This window comes from Mauremys reevesii, linkage group 3, assembly GCF_016161935.1.
Source record: "Mauremys reevesii isolate NIE-2019 linkage group 3, ASM1616193v1, whole genome shotgun sequence".
In the NCBI taxonomy this organism is placed as follows: Eukaryota; Metazoa; Chordata; order Testudines; family Geoemydidae; genus Mauremys; species Mauremys reevesii.
The window spans coordinates 14730869-14753579 of record NC_052625.1 but is presented as its reverse complement, the minus strand read 5'-3'; the positions used below and the strand labels follow the sequence as shown (position 1 = coordinate 14753579).

At 43.6% G+C, this 22711-nt stretch overlaps 2 long non-coding RNA genes across 4 annotated transcripts in view; one reads left to right on the top strand and one right to left on the bottom strand.

Moving 5' to 3' along the window:
- The window catches only part of LOC120400430, a 77654-nt gene that overhangs the window by 20474 nt on the left and 34469 nt on the right, over window positions 1-22711 (bottom strand). Inside the window, exons 3-4 of the long non-coding RNA XR_005595800.1 lie at window positions 21378-21480; window positions 14751-14829 (exon numbers count right to left, since the gene is read on the bottom strand). This is a non-coding gene — a long non-coding RNA (uncharacterized LOC120400430). The remainder of the gene's footprint in view (window positions 1-14750; window positions 14830-21377; window positions 21481-22711) is intronic.
- LOC120400429 overlaps window positions 1-22711 on the top strand; it is a 47574-nt gene that overhangs the window by 24126 nt on the left and 737 nt on the right. For all 3 annotated transcript variants that reach the window (XR_005595799.1, XR_005595797.1, XR_005595798.1), the window contains exons 3-4: window positions 16938-17035; window positions 19875-20012. This is a non-coding gene — a long non-coding RNA (uncharacterized LOC120400429). The remainder of the gene's footprint in view (window positions 1-16937; window positions 17036-19874; window positions 20013-22711) is intronic.

Below are 22711 nucleotides of genomic sequence, written 5' to 3'. Positions count from 1 at the left end.
AGGACCACTTTGTGTTACTGAATTTTAACCAGTTGGTTGTTCTCCTTAAAAATAAAACTAAAGGTACCTTTTAGCCCCAACTTTGTCAGTGGAGGGACAGAGGAGTTCAGGTGAGAAAGGAAAAGTTGAGTGTAATCAATGTATTGTTGCAGGAGTACTATTTTCACTTACGCTATCTGAAATTCAGTCCTTGCACTGGCCCCAAGCACAGAGAAAAATTTCATTTACTATTCACTTAATCTTCAGTTTCAGGGGTTTACTTTATTAGTTAACTTTATTGAAGTGCCCTTTTCTTTTATATTTTAAAAAGACTAATTCTGTTGTAAATCTTTTTTTCTTCTACATATAAAAAGAAAATCATTATTAATAATAGATGTTCATCTGCATGAGCAAGCCTAACTAAAATCTTAGCGATACTGGTTGGGCTAAAATCAGCCTGGGATAAGAGGTCGCACCTCCACTGAACTCAGTGGAGTTGTGCCTGAATTTGGATTACTGATTTTAACATTCAAAAACACCATCTAAAAGAGGAATTTACTCACCTTGTGCAGTAACGATGTTTTTTTGAGATGTGTGTCCTTAGGGATGCTCCATAGGGACAAAGTGTGCTTGCGTTCCTGCACTGTTGATTGGGTAACTTAGGTAGCTGTATCCATGCAGCCCACACATGTGCTGTCTCCTCCTTGTGCTCTGCCACGAGGCTAACCAGCGTTGCACGGGCAAACCTGCCTTAGTTCCTTCTCTACTGCAGAGTCCCTGACAAGAACTCTGAAGCAGAGAGGAGGAGGGCAGGTTGTGGAGCCCCACAGGGACACACATCTCAAAGAACCATCGTTACTGAAGATCTCCAGGATGGGGACATCCTTGAAGAAGGCGACAGAGGAGGAAACAGATCTCATGGAGTGTCCACAGATTGCAGGTGCCTGATAACAGGCTTAATGAAGCTTAAGGCCCATTTAGAGAGTCTCTGGGTTGATATTGCTGCGTCTTTAGACCTATCCACAACGAAGAAGAAAAGCTTAGGAGATTTCCTAAAAGCCTTTGTCCTGTCCAAGAAGGCCAGGGCTCTCCTTATGTCGAGTGTGTGTAGAATGGCTCCTGCTCACTGTCTGACTCCCCACTGGAGAACGGGTGTGCAATGCACGATGCCGAAGGGGCATCTGGATCTTCAGGAGCTGTCCCGGAACCCCGATACAGAGTAGAGGAGACTTGGGTACATCAGACTCTGTGTGGTCTCTTGAGTATCTGAAGTTGTGTGGTGCTGTAGGTATCGGTACTGCTGGTGGTTGTTGGTGCCAGGACAACTGTACTGATGGAGTTGGTGATGTAGTCCAGATTAAACGATTGGACGGTGTTTGGTCTACCATTAACCATACCAATGCCATTGTCTGCACTGACGGAGTCTTCCCTGAGGCAAAGTTTTTTTCTTTGTCTTGCCCAGTCGATACTGGTGTTTCATTGCCTGTGCCCAATGGGTCTTTAGGCAGTCCAATGTACTCCATTGGGGTGGTACTGTGTGTGATGTTGCACCCCGTAATGCTTTATAGAAATATGCTTATGAGTGCAAATATGTCATAACTGGAATATGTTTTATGCTAGATATGCCATGTAACATATCTTTGCAAAGGTCATGATCTACTGAATATATTCATCCTATTTGTATGCATGTATCATTTTTATATCTGAAGTTATGAGCATTGGCTCTATGCTTGTATTTAAAGTGTTTGCTGTAGGAAGCACATAAGCCAGATTTGGTCAACATAGTGTGAAGGGGTTATTCAAGTAATTAGAAGTACTTAACTTACAATGGACTTGGGAGATGCCAATTCACATCTGAACTTTCCTGGGAAGGGTCAAACTAACATGTAAACAACGGCATTGGCCTGCAAAAAGCTGAATTATTCATAGACATGTGACTTGCCCGGGTGGCTAGAAACTCCATCTTGTGGCTGTGATTCTGCACTGGAGAACAAAGGGGTTTCCACCCAAGAGAGAGAGAGAATATAAAAGGCCGTGGAAACCCCTCCATTTTGTCTTAAGCTGTCTTAAAAGATAGCCTCTCCACCCCAAAGAGATGCCTGAAAGAAACTGGAACAAAGGACAGTAACTATGGGGGTGTGAGTGATTGCTGGACCCAGACTAGGAAGGAGTCTAGTCTGTGAAAGAAACTTATTGGAACATCTCTGAGGGTGAGATTTACCTTCATTTAGTTTCCTACTGTATTAGGCCTAGACTTGCGTGTTTTTGTTTTATTTTGCTTGGTAATTCACTTTGTTCTGTCTGTTATTACTTGGAACCACTTAAATCCTACTTTTTATATTTAATAAAAATCACTTTTTGCTTATTAATAACCCAAAGCAAGTATTAATACCTGGGGGAGCAAACAGCTGTGCATCTCTCTCTATCAGTGTTACAGAGGACAGACAATTTATGAGTTTACCCTGTATAAGCTTTATACAGAGTAAAACAGATTTATTTGGGGTTTGGATCCCATTGGGAACTGGGTATCTGGGTGCTGGAGACAGGAGCACTTCTTAAGCTGGTTTCAGTTAAGCCTACAGGTTTTGGGGGATGTGGTTCAGACCCTGGGTCTGTGTTTGCAGCAGGCTAGCGTGTCTGGCTAAACAAGACAGGGTACTGAAGTCCCAAGCTGCCAGGGAAAACAGGCTCAGAGGTAGTCTCAGCACATCAAGTGGCGGTCCCAAGGGGGAGTCTCTGTGACCCAACCCGTCACACTGTGCGAGCTCTGAGTACCGCATTTAGACAACTTCAGTGCCATCAGTACTGATGATACTGAACAAGCCGGTGATCTTTTTCAGCTGGTTCAGGGCTTGCTCTCTGGAATCACAGCTCTCTTTTTAGAAGCCTTTTGTGAGTAACTCATAGTTGCCTTCTTAGGCTCACCTCCCTTGGATGTAGAAGGCTGTGGTGAAGATTCCTGCAATCCTGGTGAATCTTGATGTATACCTGAAGGCGGTTGGAGAGCCGCTTCCATTAGAAGGAATTTAAGCCTCAGCTCTTTGTTCTTTCGGGACCACAGTTTCAACTATTGGCATAAACCACACTTCTGAGGAATGCGTTTTTTCCCCAAGGCAACGGGCAGAATGAGAATGTCTATCCATCACCAGGATGGCTTCTTTGCAGTTGAGACACTTCTTAAAGCCTGGTGAATTGGGCATACCCCATCCTGGGATGGTCTCTGGAAAATTGGGAGCTGGGGGGGGAAAAGTTAAATAAAAAATGATTTTTTTTAAAGAATGAAATGAAAAGAAGCCCAAAGGAAACTCTAATTAATATCTGGAAAAGAAACTCAAAGAAATGATTAACAAGTATTTAAATAGCTAATGATCTGACAAATGGACAGCTAAAAGCTCCATCTCTAGCCCCAGGCAACTGAGAAGGAACTGAGGAGGGTTTCCCGGTGCAGTGCAGGTTAGCCTCATGGCAGAGTACAAGAGGGGACAGCATGAGTGCAGGGCAAATGGACACTGCTACCAAAGTTCTCCAATCAGCAAGCAGGCCTACAGTGGAGCTCCCAGGCAGACACTACTTGAAGAAGAAATTCTGGTTCTGGACCAGAATGTGCACAGTGCCTGCATGGATAAGAGAGTAGAGAGGAGCCTCCCCCACTTTGCACCCCTGCTCAGAAGCGGGGCACAAGGGCAGTCTTTGTGTTCTCCTGAGCACATGGACTACTTGTAGCTGGAGTCACTGCCAATTTGATGCCCCAGGGGAGGCCAGGCCAGGATGCTGTCCCGGTGTGTACAAAGGGAATACATGCTGCACTCTCAGCATGGATGATGCAGTGATCATGCTCCCCTAGGGCTCATAGAAGAGTTGTGTCAGTCTGTTACTATTCTATATAGGAAACAACTTCCTCTCTCCATAGTACCTATATAGAAAATTAGGGAAAGGAATGTTGTTATAACGCTAACCCCAGTAAGACTGAATAGGACAGTTCTTCTGTTCACTTGAAGTTCAAATTAAAATTAATATTCAAAAGAGAGAGAGAGATACCAAAAAAAATCTGATACTTAAGAACATGCTAAAATAGGACTGTGTCAAGGATAAACCCAGAGAAGACAGAGTATCATGAGCCAAGGGCATGGTATCTAATGATCTGGTATGTCTAGACACTGCAGCGAGCATCTATAATTTATCAGGGAATTTCAAAACAATTAATGTAAAGTATATACCATACTATGTGCTGCCTAGAGACAACAGGATGAGTTGAGGACGATGTAGCAATCTTGCCTCAGAAATTCCTGACATGTTTGTTTCTCTAGTTGCTAACGTATATTTGCTTTTTTTTAAAAAAAAATTTATGTAGGTAACAAAACAAGCATGTGGTCAGGCACCCATCATAGAATTCCTAGGTCTAGATTTAATCCTTGGGGAAATGATCAAGAGAAAATTCTTTCCACATTGCAACCCATATTCCAGGTGATTTGTATGTGTGTCCTCCTTTCCCCTCTGCTGTCCATACAGATCAGCTCTGCATGCTATTTTTGAGCAGGATGTTGGCATGTTGTCTCTTTAAAGGCCTCTTTAGGTACAGAGATGCACAGGCCACAGCCATGGTCAACACACACAGGGCAGATATCAATTAATAACTAAAAATAAGAACTACCAAAAATGTCCTCTGTTCATCAAGGTTCAAAGCTGCAGAGAAGTTCAGAGCAGGCAAAAAGCCATTCGAAGAACAAGTACATGAATTAATCCCTATTCCTGCCCAACCCTTCCACTTCCTATGCACACAGTTCATCTGAGGTCTGAGCAGCTGCACATGCACTTCTCAATGTGTGGCAATACAATATACCTTACAAACAATCCTGTGGTTCAATAGTATGGGTTTTTTATGTTTCTTCCTTCCTTAAGGGCCATAGAGTTTTCATTAGAGCTTGCCATGGAATCATGTTGATTTCACATATTTCTCAGCCTATTTGTGTAAAAATAATTAATGTTTCATAGATATGTTCTGTACTGAAATATATAACATGCCAGAAATAACTTGCATTTTTTAGAAGGTCTGTATGGTAGTATGTCACCAGATTTATCAAGGCATCTAAAACACTTTAAACTTTAAAAGGTCCTTTCAGTGACTGATCTAGTTAATTTGTGAGCCTAACTGATTGGGCTAGCAAAAATTATCAACCAGTCTCACAAGAGGCAATTGCTGTCACCTGCAAACTATGAATGTGAATATCTAAGCTTGTCATCCAAAGAGGGAAATATCACATCTCTTAGTTAACAATGAACTTACAGCCAGCCTCTTGTGACAGACCATTTTGCGCGTGAATGGGTAGCCAACACTGCAGATCTAGTTTTTGGCTGAAGGATATTTAATTGTATTTGATCTTAAGAAACATTAGGTTATAGAAATATAGACTGGTTGGGTTTGAAACTGTAAAGAAAAGGTACTTAGGTTAAAAATGCTCCTGTGATCTGAAATAGAGCATTGAGCTGACTTTACAGACTGTTTTTCTTTTTTTTTTTTTTAATCATTTTAATTTTGAAAGGGGGCAAAACTTTAACAACTTAATTGTGATGGATTGGAAGTGCCACTCGATGAGTTTCTGTAGCATTTTAGAATCCAAGAGCGATCACATAAAGTACATTTCCTTAAAATCAAGTTCACTCCCAGGTTGAAACACATTTCCTGTTTTCTAACGGAACAGAAATGTGCCTAGTACTCAAAACTTTCTGTGGAAAGTTTTCAGGAGAGCAGTTCTCAAACAAGGAAAACATCAGTATTCTTTCCTATCTAGAACAGAGTTTGCCTTTTAAATTAGCTTCCAAACCCAGACACACACACAGGTCTAAAATAATATCCCTTTTAGACTTTGGCACCAAGCAAACTGATTTAGCCTCTGCCCCACTAGGGCTTGAAACAATGTTTACAATTGTTTTCAAATAAAGTTATGGCCAAATATGATCGTAAAGAGGCCCTATCTACTCTGTAAGGTTTACAGTGTTTATGCTCTGAGCTTAATCAAAGCAAAGGCCTAACTATTTTATATTATGTTTTGATTTTGCCTTTATGGATGGGGCTAGACAGTATTATAATCATATTAATGAACCATGTTGGCAGCCATGCTGTTTCCATTTCCTTGATGTTTCAGAATTTCTGAAGTCAAAGGGTCATTTCAGCCGAAGTGAAACTCAGCCCAAATCACAAAGCGCTGCCAGTTTTAGGTCAATGTTTTGCATGTTGTCCACTCAAATCCATACACTGGTCTGTTCTCTCAAAACTTGGTCTAGGTAACTGAACCATCTGTGGACCTCAGTGAACTTGGCCCAAATTTATAGGCATGTTCCTCGAAGGACCTGTGTTAAAGTACGAGTTGTGGGTCCTCAGGACTTCTCAGGATCAGTCCCCAGGTTTGTAATGAAATCCAAACCCAGGCATGTCACAGCAGGTTTCCTTTGAAAAGATTCTCCCCACAGCTCCAATTGTAACGTGATTTGCATCCACACAACAGGATTCCATGTTACAACTGTGTTTATAGAGCTTGTGGTAAAGCTAGCAGTACCAAGCAGCAGTCTCTGGGGTACAGTTTCTGCTACCGGTGATGCTTTTAAAATAATCTGAGCAGGGGGTGGGGAGGGAAAACCATGGATGAGTTCAGTTTTTGAACACTGCCACTGTGTGTATTATTTATAGATCAGAATCTTGATTCTTTCCTGTTTAGGTTTTAGGAAAAAATAAAGGAAATGGGGAAGAGAGAGGGAGTTTTACAAACCACAATATTAATAGGTATTGTTTTTTTCATAAAATTAAAAGCAAGAATACAAAATAGGCACGTCTGGATTTAAGCATTCCCCTGCACTGGGCTAGATTCTGCATTCTTTGTGCACCCCGTGGATCAAATCCTCAGCTGTTCTAAATCAACATAGCTCTGTTGCAGCAATCTGCAACACAAGCTTTGCAGTGTTGTGCTAGTGGATACGAGAACTAGTGAAACTGATGAGTCCATTTTAATTGTTGAAGCTGAGTAGCAAGTGCAATGAGTAAGCAAATAGCAGAACCAGTGAAAGTTTTCAGTTTGTTTTTTCCTAAGGTCTTATTTGTAAAGGCCAAGATTATAAAACAATGAGCAGTGATTTTGGGTGCCTCAATTGTTTGATGCACAACTTGAGACAGCTGAAGAGGGCCTGATTTTCAGAAAGAGCTGAGCACCCATCCTCTGAAACACAGGTAGGGTGACCAGATAGCAAGTGTGAAAAATTGGGACGGGGTGGGGGTAATAGGTGCCTATCTAAGAAAAAGCCCCAGATATCGGGACTGTCCCTATCTGGTCACCCTCAAAACGGGCCACTTTAAGCATGTCTCAAGTTGGGCACCCAAGCAATTGAGGGCTCCTAAATCACTAGTCATTTCTGAAAATCTTGGCAAAACACAGCTAGGGACACTTTTTTTTAAAATGTGATCTGGTTTTCCAATCTTCCTATCTCCTTTTCCAGACGCACCATCAGTCTTAAACTTTGAACTCCCTACAGTAGCTTTCACTGTTTTGTATCACAACCTGAACATTAATATACATACTACTTACTTTTCAGTCAGAATTTCTATTCCAGTGAAGCTAATAAATTAAAGATGAGTTAGTTCAATGCCGAGTGGTTTAATATAATAGACCTTGTGTGTTAATCCTGATATACATGGTACTGAGTGGTTTTTTTTGTTTGTTTGTTTTGTACGCTGCTGCCTAGTAGATGTGGTTAGGCAACAGTAATAAATCAGAACAAAGGAATGAAAGTGTTGGGGCTTTAGGAAAATTGCATTTTAGAAAAAACTTGGCTTGCCATTAAGGGCATTTTTGAAATATAGGTGTAAGAGATCTGGACAAAATTTTATAAATAATCCAGAAACCTGCAGTTTGTGCAGTCCTCCGGTAATATTGCAAGCCACTGTGCCTTCTTCATTCCTATTCCAACAGACCAAATGTGTACAGTGTATTGAAACAAGTGGCTGCACTACTAATCTCTAAGGGCTAGTGAAGCTCATTAGAATGAGGACTGAGATTTAAAAGAATCAAAATCGACCCAGGTATTTGACATATTGTTTTGCAGGATCAGGGCTTTCCAGCTTCAGTAGACATTCCTATTGCAAATCAATGTCAGCTAGAAATGTGTCAGCTTGAGGAGTGAGTTATCTTTAGCCGAGATCCATACATCCCCTACATGCGTTATTGTGGAAGAGCTGCAGTTTTCACACAAAATGATGATCGTGAATGCTTCCAGACATCACACTCAGCCCCTGGGCAAGAAGGAGAGCTCCCCATTACTCAACAAAAGATACGGTCACTATAGGAGTGGTATTGACAAGCACATAGGGCCAGATTTTCAAAAGGTATTAGGCACATAGTAGAATTTTCAAAAGCAAGCATGAAGGTCATGTGCACAAGATAGAAATAATTTACTCCTAGAGGTGACGTTTTTCTAGCAGCTATTGAACCTGGGAGTTAGATGCATAACTTGCTCCAGTGTTTTTAAAAATCCTACTAGGGACCTAAGTACCTTTGAAAATCTGGACCTTAGGATTTTATACTAGTGCCCATCATTGCAGTATCTGAGACTAAAAGGTACTTAGGTATCTAACACCTATTGAAAGCAGTAGGTGCTAGGTGCCTCAATAACTTTGAGGCTGTGGTCCTGAGAGCCCAAATGGAGTGGAATTTCCCCCCCGATTCTCTTGGCTTGTGGGATAGAGGCCATGGCATGGGAGAGATTTTGGGCTAACAAGAGGAGAGGAACAAGGGCATTTGCTGAGATTTAGCAGAGATGTGGAGCCCTGTCCATAGATCTTATGCAAATTGGACTATTAATACACATTTCCAAAATACATTCACCTTGTGTTTTAATCCGGAACTCTTCGCGTTTGCCTTTTGTCAATAACATCCCTTGCTCCATATGTGTCAAGCTTAAATAAAAATTACCAATCAATAACAAAAGCAAAGACACTAAGAGCTAGATTGTGACCTGGACAGCACAGAATCCTACCTTATATCCTTATGCAGGCGACCTGGTCCTTGGCTCTAAGAGTAGAGTTAAGGTGCCTTCTTTCTTCCGCCTCAGAACAAGTGGGCAGAAAATGGGTGGGGAATGGGATGAGGCCTGGTGACTGATTCAGGCCAGCAGCAATTATTAAAACCCCGGATCAAGGGTTGAGGAGAAGCAAAGAGAAAATTGTGGCTTCTTGAGACACTTCTGCAGTGGCCCAGCTACTCAGTGTCTCTTACTAGGGGCTGCGCGCTACAGACACAATGTAGCCCTAAGAGTTTAAGTGACAAAGTGTCACATACAAACAGACTGTGCAGTCTAGATGTGTGCACAGAGGGCAACATCAGCATGCAGATCTCCCCTCTGTGGGGAAGGGGGAGGCTCACCATCTCCAAGGCACTGTTTCTCCTTTCACACACACTTCTAGCCCCGCCCCGAAACTTAGTCAGCAAATATCACTGAAAATATTGTAAATGGTAAATCACATTAGAGTGACACTGTCCCATCTCCTGCTGCAGGGCTTTCACACCTGAACACAAGGCTGCAATGGGACTAAGGGAAAAGTTCTCTAAGCAGGACACAGGAAAAAAATGTAATGCTAGGTGGCTGAGAGAGCACCCTGACATTCGTTGACCCAGGGGTAGATGCCGTGCAGCTATGTAAGGTTGGCTTCTCATTAGCTCTATGCTGCAGTTCAAAGATCAGGCCATTGATGGGGCCTGAAACACTTGTCTTAAAATTTTATTTACCAGTCCAGAAAATAAGCACATGAAAATAGCTGCTGGCGTTTCCTATATGCATCTCCACAGCCATGCTGAAATCTCATGCCCCCAGCTGGGCTTCAGGGCTCAAACAAGGATTCCCCTGAGTGGCCAACAGGAGTGCTAGAGACAAGTCCACAGCCACATGTGGAGAATAGGGCCTGAGTTTTGCTTTGGTAAAAGTGGGGCATGATGGTAAACAGGTCTGAGAACCACTGCATTCGGGGCTCATTTTCCCCAGGTGAGGGAACCATTTTTTCTGATTTCAGAAGGAGGCAGAAATAAGAAAACACGCAAAAGCTAGGCACTTAGACAGCATGAAGGAACTGTAGGCACTCTCACCGAGAGGTACGACGACTACAGCCACGTGGAAGCTTTTAGACGGAGGCGTTTTACCTAGCACAAGAGACCACGGGAACAGAGATCAGGGTTTATTTTTTTTAAATATGGTGAAATAGCGTAACTATGTTCCCAGAGTTTGTTCATTGTGATAGTGGGTGTCAGTTTGGCCAGTCAGACCCCATCATTGCTTCAAATGAATGTCTGTGAAAAGCAAATTTACAGTCTGTTGCTGTGAATCATGTGAATGTGGCCCAAATCATGCAAACTCATATGCTCAGGTGGACCATACACCTGCACAGAGCCCCACTGACGTCATTGGGGGTCTGCCAATACATAGGAGATTGCAGGGCGTCAGGAAACAACATCAAAAAGAAATTTGTTCTGGGTGGAAACAGAAGAACCTCATAAAAGTCAAGTTAGACAATCAGCAAAGAGGAAACAAGATTTAGGTGACCTAAATCTTGGGGTGAGGGATAGCTCAGTGGTTTGAGCATGGGCCTGCTAAACCCAGGGTTGTAAATTTAATCCTTGAGGGGGCCATTTAGGGATCTGGGGCAAAAATCTGTCTGGGGATTGGTCCTGCTTTGAGCAGGGGGTTGGACTAGATGACCTCCTGAGGTCCCTTCCAACCCTGATATTCTATGATTCTAACCTATAGCACAAAGAAAGAATTCTAGCATTGCCAACCCCACTTGTTCAAAAATCATGAGTCAGTCCCCCAAAAGTCATGAGACTGGTTTAGAAATCATGAGATTAAAATAATTGTAAGTTCTGAGTTCTTTGCTTTGCTTTTTGAGCCTTGAGGGTGCATTTGGGTCACATGTTCAAGCTTCAACCATGAAAGCTAGAAACATTATTTTTTTAAAATGAAAGCTGAGATTTCCTCATAATTACATGATTCCAGGAGCTGTGGCTTCAAGAAAACACACCAAATATTGTGGGGCTTGTGATAAAATTGAGAGTGGGTGACACTGGAATTCCAGGGTTGACCAATCACAGGCATACTCACTACAGAGTTCTAGCAAACATTCCAAGGCTCAACTGTGTTCATTACTCAAAATTATGTAATGGGTTTTATGAAAAAAATCTGTTTGCAGACACTTTACCAACAGGAGAAAAAGGTTAAGTTAGTCAGATAAATTACTCTCAATGAACAGCTCAATCATCTCTAGTTTGTACCTTGTACCTTGAAAGAATGTAGAATTATATTATCACGGTTACATCATCTTCAGATCTAATGATTAACACACTCACTTTCAACCCTTTATTTACAATGAGAGCACGTCACAAAGCTATAAAAGATACGTCTGTGTAATGCATTTATTCCTCATACAGCAATTACTGTACATATGTTCATCCAAAGAAAAGCTGAGCCAGATCCTCAACAGCAGCAAACCAGGATAGCTCCTTTAAAGCCCTGATCCTGGAAGCCTCAAGGTTGTAGCAAATTGTGCTGGCTTGTAACAGCTTCCCAGGTGCCTTTATGCCAGCTGAAAAATACCCAAGCATACAGCACTCACACCAGGCCCTCTTCCCTGTGATAGGCCTGTCCCATCCCCTGCACTGGAGCAGCAAGCGGTGTCAGGGTACTCTCTAGCCATCCAGTTAAGCTAGCTTTTTGCCTGCTTTGCCTTTCTGTAGCAATACAGAGCAGATGGAATGGGGGCCAGGAACGGGGCCTTTATATACATAATTTAAAGCAGATTATCATTCAGCTGATGCTTTTGAAGGAAAAAAATGCTGATTCTAGAAACATGATTCTCCTCCTCATTTTGAGAATTTCCCTGACCTTTGATACTTTAGATCACAATATTTCCCTTGGCTGATTATAGAAAACAGGTGGCAGAGACTTAATTTTGGAAGCTCTGTTCTGCTTGACAAAAAAAGGAAAAGAAAAAAAGAATTGACCCTCTCCCTTCCTCTCTCTCTCACCCCTCTCCCTTTGCCACTTCCATTTGAGAATAATAATTGATTAGTAGTAGTGTTGCAGTCTTGTCTAAAAGAGCCAGTCATGGACCATGTCGCCATTGTGCTAGGTGCTGAACAAACACAGACCAAAAACTGTTATCCTGCAATGTGTATGTAGAGAAATGTTTGTAGAAGATTATAATTTTGAGACACTCTGTCATAAGGGACAGTATTATGAACATAGGAATTTGGAGGAGATGTGTCCTGGAGGCAGGGAGTGTTTATTTTTCTTTAAGAGAGACGATGTAGAGATATGTTTGTAGAAGATTATAATTTAAAGATGCTGCCTCATAAGGGATTGTGTTCTGAGTGTGGGAATTTGGAGGTGTGCCCTGAAGATAGGGGTGGGGAACACTACATGGCCGTGTGCAGTAGCTCTCTGCAGATGCTCTCCAGTTTGATTTATTAAAATGTTATTCCTTTCTCACTCACTTTGTTTGTTATTTGAAGATCATTATGGTGTACAAGGTGATGTGACAATCTACCCCACCAGAGTGGCATAGCTGAGTGTGCTATTGGACTAGCCTCTACTCTGGCCTGTCCAGTCATCCTGGGGAGGGATGGGAAGCACTTCAGTAAGGTTCACAAGGAGCAGGGTCACTGGCCACCCACTAGAGCAATCCCTGTTCCACAGAGAAAAGTGCTCTTGGAATTAGCAAAATGGAGGTGGATAGGGGAGGAAGCATCAGCAGACTTTGAACTTCCCCACCCCCTGACAAGATCAAGGCTACGTTCTCCCTGGAGCCTGACATTCTAATACAAGACACCAATTTTGTTACGGAGCTGTGGGCAAACCAGATGCTAAGCTTTCTGTGGGGAATGAAAAGGTGGTAGACCCCCATCCGCTAAGGCTTGACTGCACTTCGATCTCAGCGGTGCACAGACCCACTGTTCTGAGCAAGACAGAGAGATGAGAGAGGTAAAACTCAACTCTTGGTCCACAGGGTTGATAGATGAGAGGTCTTACAACTGGCCTATGAGGTCCTCTGTTCAGGACACTGGGGGGTAGGGAGGGGGAAGACCTTTAATCAGCTGGGTGGCCTGTTTCTACTAGCCCAGCACAGGCAGAGATATCAGTGACTATTGCACCTCATGCCTGGAGTGCTAATTATCTGGCCCCAAGGGAATCCCCCAAACACCCCTTATCCCGCTCCCTGTAGTCAAGATCCCTTTTGAACGGATGGACTTAGTGGGACTCCTGGAGAAGAGCAATGTGGCATACCAACGCATTCTAGTCAGCCTCAGCTATGTAACCTGCTATGCCAAGGCCATCCCCCGGCATTCCACAAGCACACCTCCCTACCACTGTGGCAGAACTCATGAAGCTCTTCATGCGGGTAGGAATCCCCTAGGAAATTTTATCTCATGAAGGGACTAGTTTTACATCCAGCATGATGAAAGAGCTGTGAAACCTAGTAAAGGTTAAGACAGTAAGGACTTTGATCTACCACCCCCGGAGAGATGGACTGGCAGAATGATTTAGTCAAACTCCAAAGAGGATGCTGAAGAAATTCATAGCCTCAGACCCCAGACACTGGGACCAGCTGCTTCCTCCTCTATTTGCCATACAGGAAGACCCCCAAGCCTCTACCAGGTTTTCACCTTTTGAGGTCCTGTACAGCAAGAAGCCCCGAGGCATCTTAGACCTGCCTCAAGAAACGTGGAAAGAGTAAGGACCATAAGTGAAAAACATAGTCCCGTATCTTCTCCAGCTACAAGAGAGACTCAAGACTTTATGGGCATTCACTAAAGAAAACCTGCTAAATGCACAGCAGCCCCTCCGCCCCAAAGTCCAATTATGGGTGTTCAAAGAGGCAAATGAGTGTTGTTATTGCTGCTGAGCTCAGAATCCAAGTTAGTAGCCCAAAGGCAGGGGCCCTTTAAGGTAGCGAAGCAGGTGGGCCATGCTGACTACAAGGTCCGACATCCAGAGAAAAGAAAACGAACTAACAAACAGATCTACCATGGGAAACTTTTAAAAGCCTGGAATGACCATGAGGGGGTCCTCATAACTCCTTTCCTACTAGAGCCTGCAATAGGACCCCAGGCACCTGTGACACAAATGACCAAACCCATACAGAAGGAAAAGTCAGCCAGAAGAGACAACCCAATTGCAGCAGCTAGTTATCTCATTCCCCACTGTGGTTTCATCCCTACTGTGACACGCTCACCTAGAACACCACCATATCGAGATAGCTCTGCGACTCCTCAGCTGCTTCCCATAAAAATGTCGGGGACAGTTTGGATGAACTACAGATGATGTTGGCACTGGGAGTGGTAGAACAACTGCACAGCAAATAGAGAAGTCTCATTGTGCCAAAGCCTGATGGCATGAAACGCTTCTGCAATGATTATTGAAAGGCCAATGCAATACTGAAATTTGATGCTTACCCAAAGCCAAGGGGTTAGAACAGCTGGGAGCTGCCAGACATATATCCACTTTAGACCTCATGAAGGGACATTGGCAAATACTTTGGACTCTGAAATCCAAGGGGTAAAATTACTTCTTCCATACCCTTTGATTTATCTCCGTTCCACCTCTTGTCTTTTGCTCTCCATGGAGCACCAGCAACTTTTTAACATCAAGATAGTTATCGCTAAGGAAAATCCTAATGGAGACAAGGCACAAGTAGTTTTTACCTCAGCATTGCTAGCCAAGGCCAATCCACCTGGTGTTACCTCCTTAAAGCCCATATCTTCCAGGAAGCTCTGCTATGTAGTTCTTGCTCCCTCTGACATGCCCATCTGACTCTTGGGGCTGTAAAAGTAAAGCAAAAACTAAAATAAATTTAAATTTTTTTTAATGCAAAACAGTCTCTTTTGTAAGCAAGAGTCAGGCTAGCTGTAACCCTAATAACGCAAAACGTAAAAGCAAAAATTGTGTAAGACAAGTAAAAAAAACTGTAAAAAGTTGTTGCAACCTTGTGTAAATAAATATAAAATGTAAACTAAAGTCTAAATAAATGTAAAAAATTAAATATCAAAATAACATATATAAACAAAATGCAGCTGTTGCTCATTATTGTATATAACAAAGGGTATAAATGCTTGCTGTAATTGTTTACCTGTAAAAAAAACCTGTTTAGCTCTCTCCCTCCATGCAATTGCTAAAAATAATAAAGTATCTAATTTGCTGCACCCAACCAAAAAGTAAAAACTACGTTTTTCTCCAACAGGGCCCAACCCAAAATCCATTGAACTCAATGGGAATCTTTGTGGATCAGGCCTCCGAACTGCTGCTCGTTCTTCGTTCCCGAGATCGTAAACCTTTCAGGGAAGGGATTATGTTTTGTAAAGCACCGAGTACATTTATGAAGCTACATAAATAATAGGACCATCCCTAGCACGTGAATTATGCACTGTTAGCTGCTACACTTCACTCCAGAGCTGGTGAGATTTTAGTAGTGGGTGAAGTGATTCAAACATCATACTGAAGTCCTTATTCAGTGGCAGGTTGTGCCTGGCTCATTTGTTATCAGAGGGAGAGGTGGAAGGAGCTTCTCTCTCCTTGGGGGCCTCCTAGGGCTAGGCACATTTCAGAGGTGGTGACTTTTCATACACTACATGCCAAATTCTTGGCTGGTATAAACTGGATCCATGTTAATCAGTGACGGTGGGATCTGGGCCAGCCAGGGCAGACAAGTCGCTCCCCACACAATCGGTGGTGAGCACCAAACCTGAGAGGCGCTGGGACCCCATGTGCCAGGTTGCAAAGCCTCTCACTCACATTTGGCTCAGCTGGCTGTCCATCATTTTGGGGGCCCTTACAAATGGGGTGAACACAGGGGTAAACTGCCTCTTTTGCCCCCCATCTGGGCACCCTAAACGTACACCAACAAATATCCCATGCTCCTAAGTATGAGGAGGAAGAGAGTTGGCATCAAACCGTGTTAACTAAAAATAAATGCGTACACCCATCCCGACAAAATAATAGCAATAATTAATCGATATTCAGCACATCTACAGTACTTTTCATCCAAAGATCACAAATTTCTTTACAAAGCAAACAGTAACTCCCATTTTACAGACAGGGAAACTGAGGCACCGAGATTAAGTGTTTTGCCCAACCCCTCACAGCATGGCAGAAATATAATACAGTTTCAAATTAGCCATTTGTAACAATAAGGCTCTAAATCCCCGAGTCTGTACAGCAAGACACTAGATCTGCAATTTTTGTCAGCGGTAAAGCTACTTAGCACTGTTCAGCTTCCTACAAAGCCTGTATGTGAGTGGGGCCCCATGTGCGAGACTGCGGTCAACTGTCTCTCTCTTGTAATTTCCTCACGAAGTTTGAGTCCTGAGTCACTGAGCTTTGTTCTAAAAATCAAAAGCCTGTTCCTTCTGTTTATGCATTCTGGGAGCAGAGTGATTTCAGACAAGTAATAAAACACCATAACACTCATGGAAAATAAATGCTGAGACCCATTTCCCTGCTCTTCTGCTCCTGCAATTTTCTCAGATGCAGTCACCAGTCTGGCCTAAGGTTTGTTTACCCACTTCCAAAACTCATGGCCTGATAGCTAATAATGCATTAATCACATTCAGAGCATGATCTTTGGTTTCTCCTGCTCGGTAGACATCTGCTAGAATCACAAGAGTTTCATTATCACATCAGCTTGATTCAGAAATGTGGATTCTCTCTGTAGACTCATTTGCCATCAGACATCTTATCAGCACATTCAGAAACTATGGCCATCCTAAGACAAATTAACCAATTTCCCCCATTCATTCCACAGCATCCAATGTAAAACGGCCCACCTTGTGTTTCAATAGTTTTGCTCCACTTAATGGACCTGAAGTCCTTTCCCTCTTGTCCCCACCCTCTCTGCTTTGTCTAACACCAGCCTACTGTCTGTCTTTTCACAGTTTCACCATTGTTAGCATGAGAGCCTTCTCCTCTGCAGCACAAACCATCTACAGCAGCCTGCCTCTCAATCCACTTCTGTTCAATCGCATCTGAGAAGGTACCTTTACTCCCTTGCGGACCTATCTTTGTTTACTATTCATTCTGCTCTCAAACTGTTTTACGCCGTGGAACATTTTGGGTTTTTTTGAACGATTCAGACCAAAATAAAGGTGCTCTCTATTCAGGTATCCGGGGTGATGAACAACCTAGCACCAAGTTTGGGGAGGCATGTTCACCTGAGCTTGCCCACGGTAGATGAAACAGCTGCATCTCTCCTTACTTCACTGCTTAAAAGAGCTTCGACAAATGGGAATGTGTTTGTTCTTGGACTTTGGGACGTGGGCTCAGCAGTCCGGGAGGGCCTGACTCGGCAGTGAGACACCAAGAGTTTGTCTGTGCACAAAGTTGTGCCGGGGGTCCCCGGTGTACGTCTCCCTCTTAGCCATCATTTTGCATATCCATCGCTCATCAATAGGGGAACGTGTTTGAATTCATGCAGGTCCCGATCCACAAATCCGCTGCTTCACCTTTTGTGTGGCTTTTCTGTGGGTGCTTAGCACCCACTGACAGCCAGCGCCCACCCCCTGCCATAGCGCCTCCCGTCCAACACGAAACAGCTGTTCCCTGGCTCGCTGCAGGCACTGGGAGGGAGGGGAAGGAGAAGGCACAGGGCACACTCAGAGGAGGGGGTGGAACTGGGCAGGAAGAGGCGGGACAGGCCATTATTTCTTTGGGGAATAATTCCCCAGTATCTGTCGTTTCAGTATCTGTTGCCTTTAACAATGCAACTCCAACATATACCAGGGACCCCCCTGTACCTCTTTAGCTATACAGGTATTGTTATACTGATACAACCCCCTTCTGTGGATGTCTTTACATCCATGTAGATGTAGGTGTCTTATCTGGGTATCGCTCTTCCTGCATGTGAAGGGGAATAAGCTGTACTGGTGTAAGGCACCGTTATACTGTTGTAAGTGTGTCCTCACTGGGGTGGGGTTGTACCAGTATAACTTCTTTTCTGTCTGTTTAAAAAAACCTCATACCCCTAACCAAGAGGGGTTTGTGCTGGTTTAACTGTGTTTAGACCAGGCCCAAGAATCTAAGGGGAAGATCAAGAGGTCAATCAGAAGAGAGGGGTCGGGGGGAGCATCTCTCTGGATGACTGGGGAAGGTCAAAGGCTCTGAAGGGGTCTGTTTATCAACTGGCCTGAAATGTTGGTGGATCCAGGCCCCATTTAGGAGTCAATTGTGCCTGAAATCTGCCCCCAACGGGAAGCACTGGGAAGCCTCATGACAAGGACAACTGCAGTTATGTGACAATGTACAGCATGGGGAGACGTCTTGTACTCGCCAGTCCCCTGCATATCTGTGCAGTAGCCATGAACAGTCTGACCCTCTCTCCATCCACTCCTGACCCCCACTGGTTCCTCCTAGGGAATCCTGGAGTTTTCCCCCAAACCCTTCAGGCATCTTATTACAACCACCATTCTTCTAGCTGAGGAAGACTGGATGAGGCTCTTTTGCACACCCATCAACGCTGCTTCTTGATCACCAGAGGTATTGCTGACTGGAAAACGGTGTCTGGCAACCTTTTCTCCTCCTCTAGGAGTTAAGTTGTCCTGCCACTGCATCCAACTCCTGCCAACCCAGAGTGATCCATACAGAGTAACAGGGATTTAAATGCAGCACCTGGCAGTGCAAAGTGCCATTGCCAGGCATAAGGGAATACACCCCTGTATTCACACCTCGCACACTATTGTAATAATCTTTGTACAAAGTACGCCTTGTAAGGTATCATTGGAAAACTCATTATTTGCTGGTCAATATTGTCCAGGGGAAGGGTCCTGACCTTAGAGTTTGGTCAGTATTTTACTGGAGCATGTGGTGAGAAAGATTGCTTGGCAACTAAGATAGTTTAAGTAAATACTAATGAATATTATATTATTTTTCTCAAAACCATTTCTGACTTTAATGCCTCATTATGTGCACTCACTTAAAATCTCTCTTTGTAGTTAATAAACTTGTTTTACTGTTTTATCTAATCCAGTGTGTTTAAATTGGAGTACTCTATTTAAAATAGCAAACTGGCACATTATTCCCTTACAGGAATAACAGACTTCATATATTTGTACTGTCCAGGAGAGGGGTGGGCGGTACAGGACACACATTTCTGGAGGAAGATCTGGGACTGGGGATGTGTTGAGGTCACCCTGCAGCATCACCCTGGCTGGTAAGCGCCAAGCTGTGGCTGGGTGGCTGCAGCACACACATAGCTGAGAGTGCTTTACATGCTGGAGACTGTCTGTGACCAGTCCTGATTGAAGTTTACAGCAGCAAGGCATTGTAAAGGGCACCCACAGGTTACAGGGCAGGGTGGCATTAGTGTGAATTGTGCCTTGGTATGTCACAGCAGGTCATTGGGATAGCTCTAAAAATGCTATTTTTAATGCATTGAAACAGTAACATGCTTTGTGTTTTGATGGGACTCTTTTAGAGCCCAAAGGATGTTATTTAGTAATAGCAGGATTTTCTAGCTGCTGGAAAAGCAGGCATTGTACCCTTCCCCCTAGCCATAAAAGTGACATGAGAGTGCTCTCATCTGGATTTTCACTTCATTACATTTGGAGGAAGCGTGAGACATCATATCACTTCTTTGCTCTAAAAAGGCCATCATTCTGCCTACCATCATAGTCTTATAGGGATTAAAAAAATGCTGTCCAAAGCTGTATTTAACTTGCTTTCATTTTAAATATTTGTTACATCAGATAGAGACAATACACTTCTGATGAACCCTGCACAATTATTTAAATGAAGAGGGTCTAAATTAAACACTGGTTTTGACACCATTTCTGAATTATGTATATTATTTAAATGTTTCACATTGATCTTCTTTACAGGAAACTTCTGCTCAAGTGTGTATTTTCGACGGGCCAAACCTTTAAGTCCTGACTGAGTGCCAGATTGTGCCTGACCTTATGTGAATATCAGGGTTACCGACTCTTATCACAGGACCCAGGTTAAAACAAACCCAACAAGTAAGATTGTGTGTGTGTTTGGTTTTTTTTTTTTTTTAAACTCAGCTCCTGGTGTCATGTTATTATGTGAGAATCTCAAGTTTCAATTTAAAACACGAGACGTTTTTAGCGCCCATGGTTGCGGAGAAAAGCTTGAAAACATGAATCCTAATGGCTGAAGCACCAAAAGCCCCCCCCCAATATTTATTATATTTAAAATCAAATTCTTTTGAAGCCAGTTTAATCACTTTTGAGGGTCTGATGCCTTGTTTTTGGAACTGGTAGTACTGGGGCTTAAATATTGTAGCCACAGCACTGTAAGGGAGCATGAGAAGGGGTTTACTCACTCCTTGTGGCCAGGTGTGGCATAGCAGCTCTCTCTCCATATGGCGCCCCCTGCTGATGGGCACGCCATCCCTGGGGTAGTCCCTTTTCCTGTAACCTCTGGCGAGGTCACGATTTAATCCACATAAAACAGTCCAACATCCTCACAAGAGGGTCTTTGGCCCCAGTGCCCCACATCCTTGCCTCAGGTCTTTCCAATGTCCATGGACCCTTCTTCCAACTCATGTTACCTTACCAGTGGCTGGTAGGGGAGCCCAGGCCCTCCCACTACTCTGGGTTCCAGCCCAGGGACACTATAACCAGCCACTAAGGCCTTCACACTCCCACTCCTTGTTGCTGTTTCCATGGGCTCCTTCTTACCCAGCCTCTCTCAGGGTTGCCCTTTTAAACCTCTTACGCTCCCCATACTCAGTCCCTCCACAGAACCCCTCTGTCTCTCCCAGGCTGTCCAAGTTCTACCATACGTTCAGGACACACCACCAGAGCCTTCTCCACCCCAGTGGCTGCTTTAGGTCTTCCCAGCTACTTGCCAGCCTCCTCTATCCAGGCTAGGATCCCAGGGCTAATTCTCCTCCCGCCAGGCTTTCAGCTGACCACTTTCCTACTCCCAGAGAGTGACTGCAGACTCTGTGACTGCAGCCCCCTTCTATTACAGGCTTCCTCTCTTGATACTAACCAGCCTGCTCTGGCCCAGCAGGGCTTCATGATTGGCTAAGCCTGGCTCTCCTTCCAGGTGCAGCCAGATGACATAACTGGCCTCTCAGGCCCACATTAACCCATTCAGGGCCTATGTAGGGTACACACCCCATCACAGAACACCAACAGTGCCTGAAGTCTGACACAGCAGCACAGTGGTTTTCACTGACCAAAGCCTCTCAAAGTGTAGTACTTTTCTAGCGTCTCCCAGAGAACTATTGATTTAAGCTTTCAGCCAGCCTTGCTTTTAATACACTTAGAAGTTTTAATCAATTTGTCTGTCTTTTGTTGTCCTACAAAACAACGGAAGGAACAAAGCTTGAGATCCGGTCCACAAAAACAAACCTTAAGATCCAGACGAAGCAGAGCAGTTCTCTCTGTGCGGCTGCACAGTGTTGGGAAATGAATCATTTCATTTAAAAGGGTCTGCTAGCAAGCTTCAAACACCCTATGAATGAGGTGGTGGATACAAACAGAATGGATTAATGTCAGTCCATGTTTGAAGGTTCTCAGTGAGGATTTTCAGAGGACTAGAAATGCTTGGGGGGGGGGGGAGTAATAAAATCAATTTTACCCTGACAGGCAGGCAAGCTAGAACAGTGGGTCCTTTTTCAGACTGACCGCTCTTCTTGCCTTGCCTTTCCCTGACCACTAACACCCCAGATCCTCAGCCTGGAAGAGCCTGATCCATGCAGTGCTGGAGTAAGGGATGCTGAAGAGACATTAAAAATTAATCATTAGTGTTTGCACATCTACTTTGCAAGAGACGGAGGATATTTTGTACACTAAGCTCTAAATTCTGACTCAGATGTGATGCCCACACAGGAGAGCAGAGAGGAATAAACCCCAATACCCTTTATTTCCCTGCCTGTGTTACCTGGCCCTTTGGATTGGGTGCACAAAGGTCAGGGGCACTGGATCATCTTACTTCTGCAGTAGGTGAGCAGGGAAAGGTGGAGAATGGATGGGACCTTGACTCTGCTTCCCCCTCCCCACTACACCCAACAGAGCTGAGCCCTGAGCTGCACACTAGGTAGAGGCCAGAAATAAATTACTACCCCCCGGAGCCACAATTCCTCCCCTGCACTGTGTTACATGGGGTATGCCCATGGGACACAATCTAGTCTTGCATTTGAAGAACATTTTTTAACTATCCTCACTAAAATAATTTTGCACATTTCCCCAGGAAATTCTAGACGGGTAACGTATTAAACTCCTCTCCCCAATGTGTATGGGAGTTTGGTCATCTCAGGTACAAACTTTGGTGTGTACAGTGCTTTTCACATTGACTTGAGGTGTGATCTTGGCCAAATCTCCGAATCTCTACAGGCCAGGATTTTAAAGATATTTAGGTGCCTAAAGATGCACCTTAGATAGGTACTTAGTGGGATTTTCAAAAGCACAAGGGGAATTAGATGCATAGACTCACTTGCATAACCCACTAGATGCCTATCTGCATCTCTAGGCACCTAGCTACATTTAAAAATTTGACTTAGGCACCTAATCCTATTGACTTTCAATAATACTTAGGGTTTTAACACCTATGCCACTCTTGAAAATTGAATTTAGGCACCTAAGTGACTTAGGCACTTTAGATGATTTTTCCCCAAATTCTTTTGTAACAAATATTTCATCCAGCTCGAGCAAAATGAAAATAGCAAACTGGAGGATACACTTCT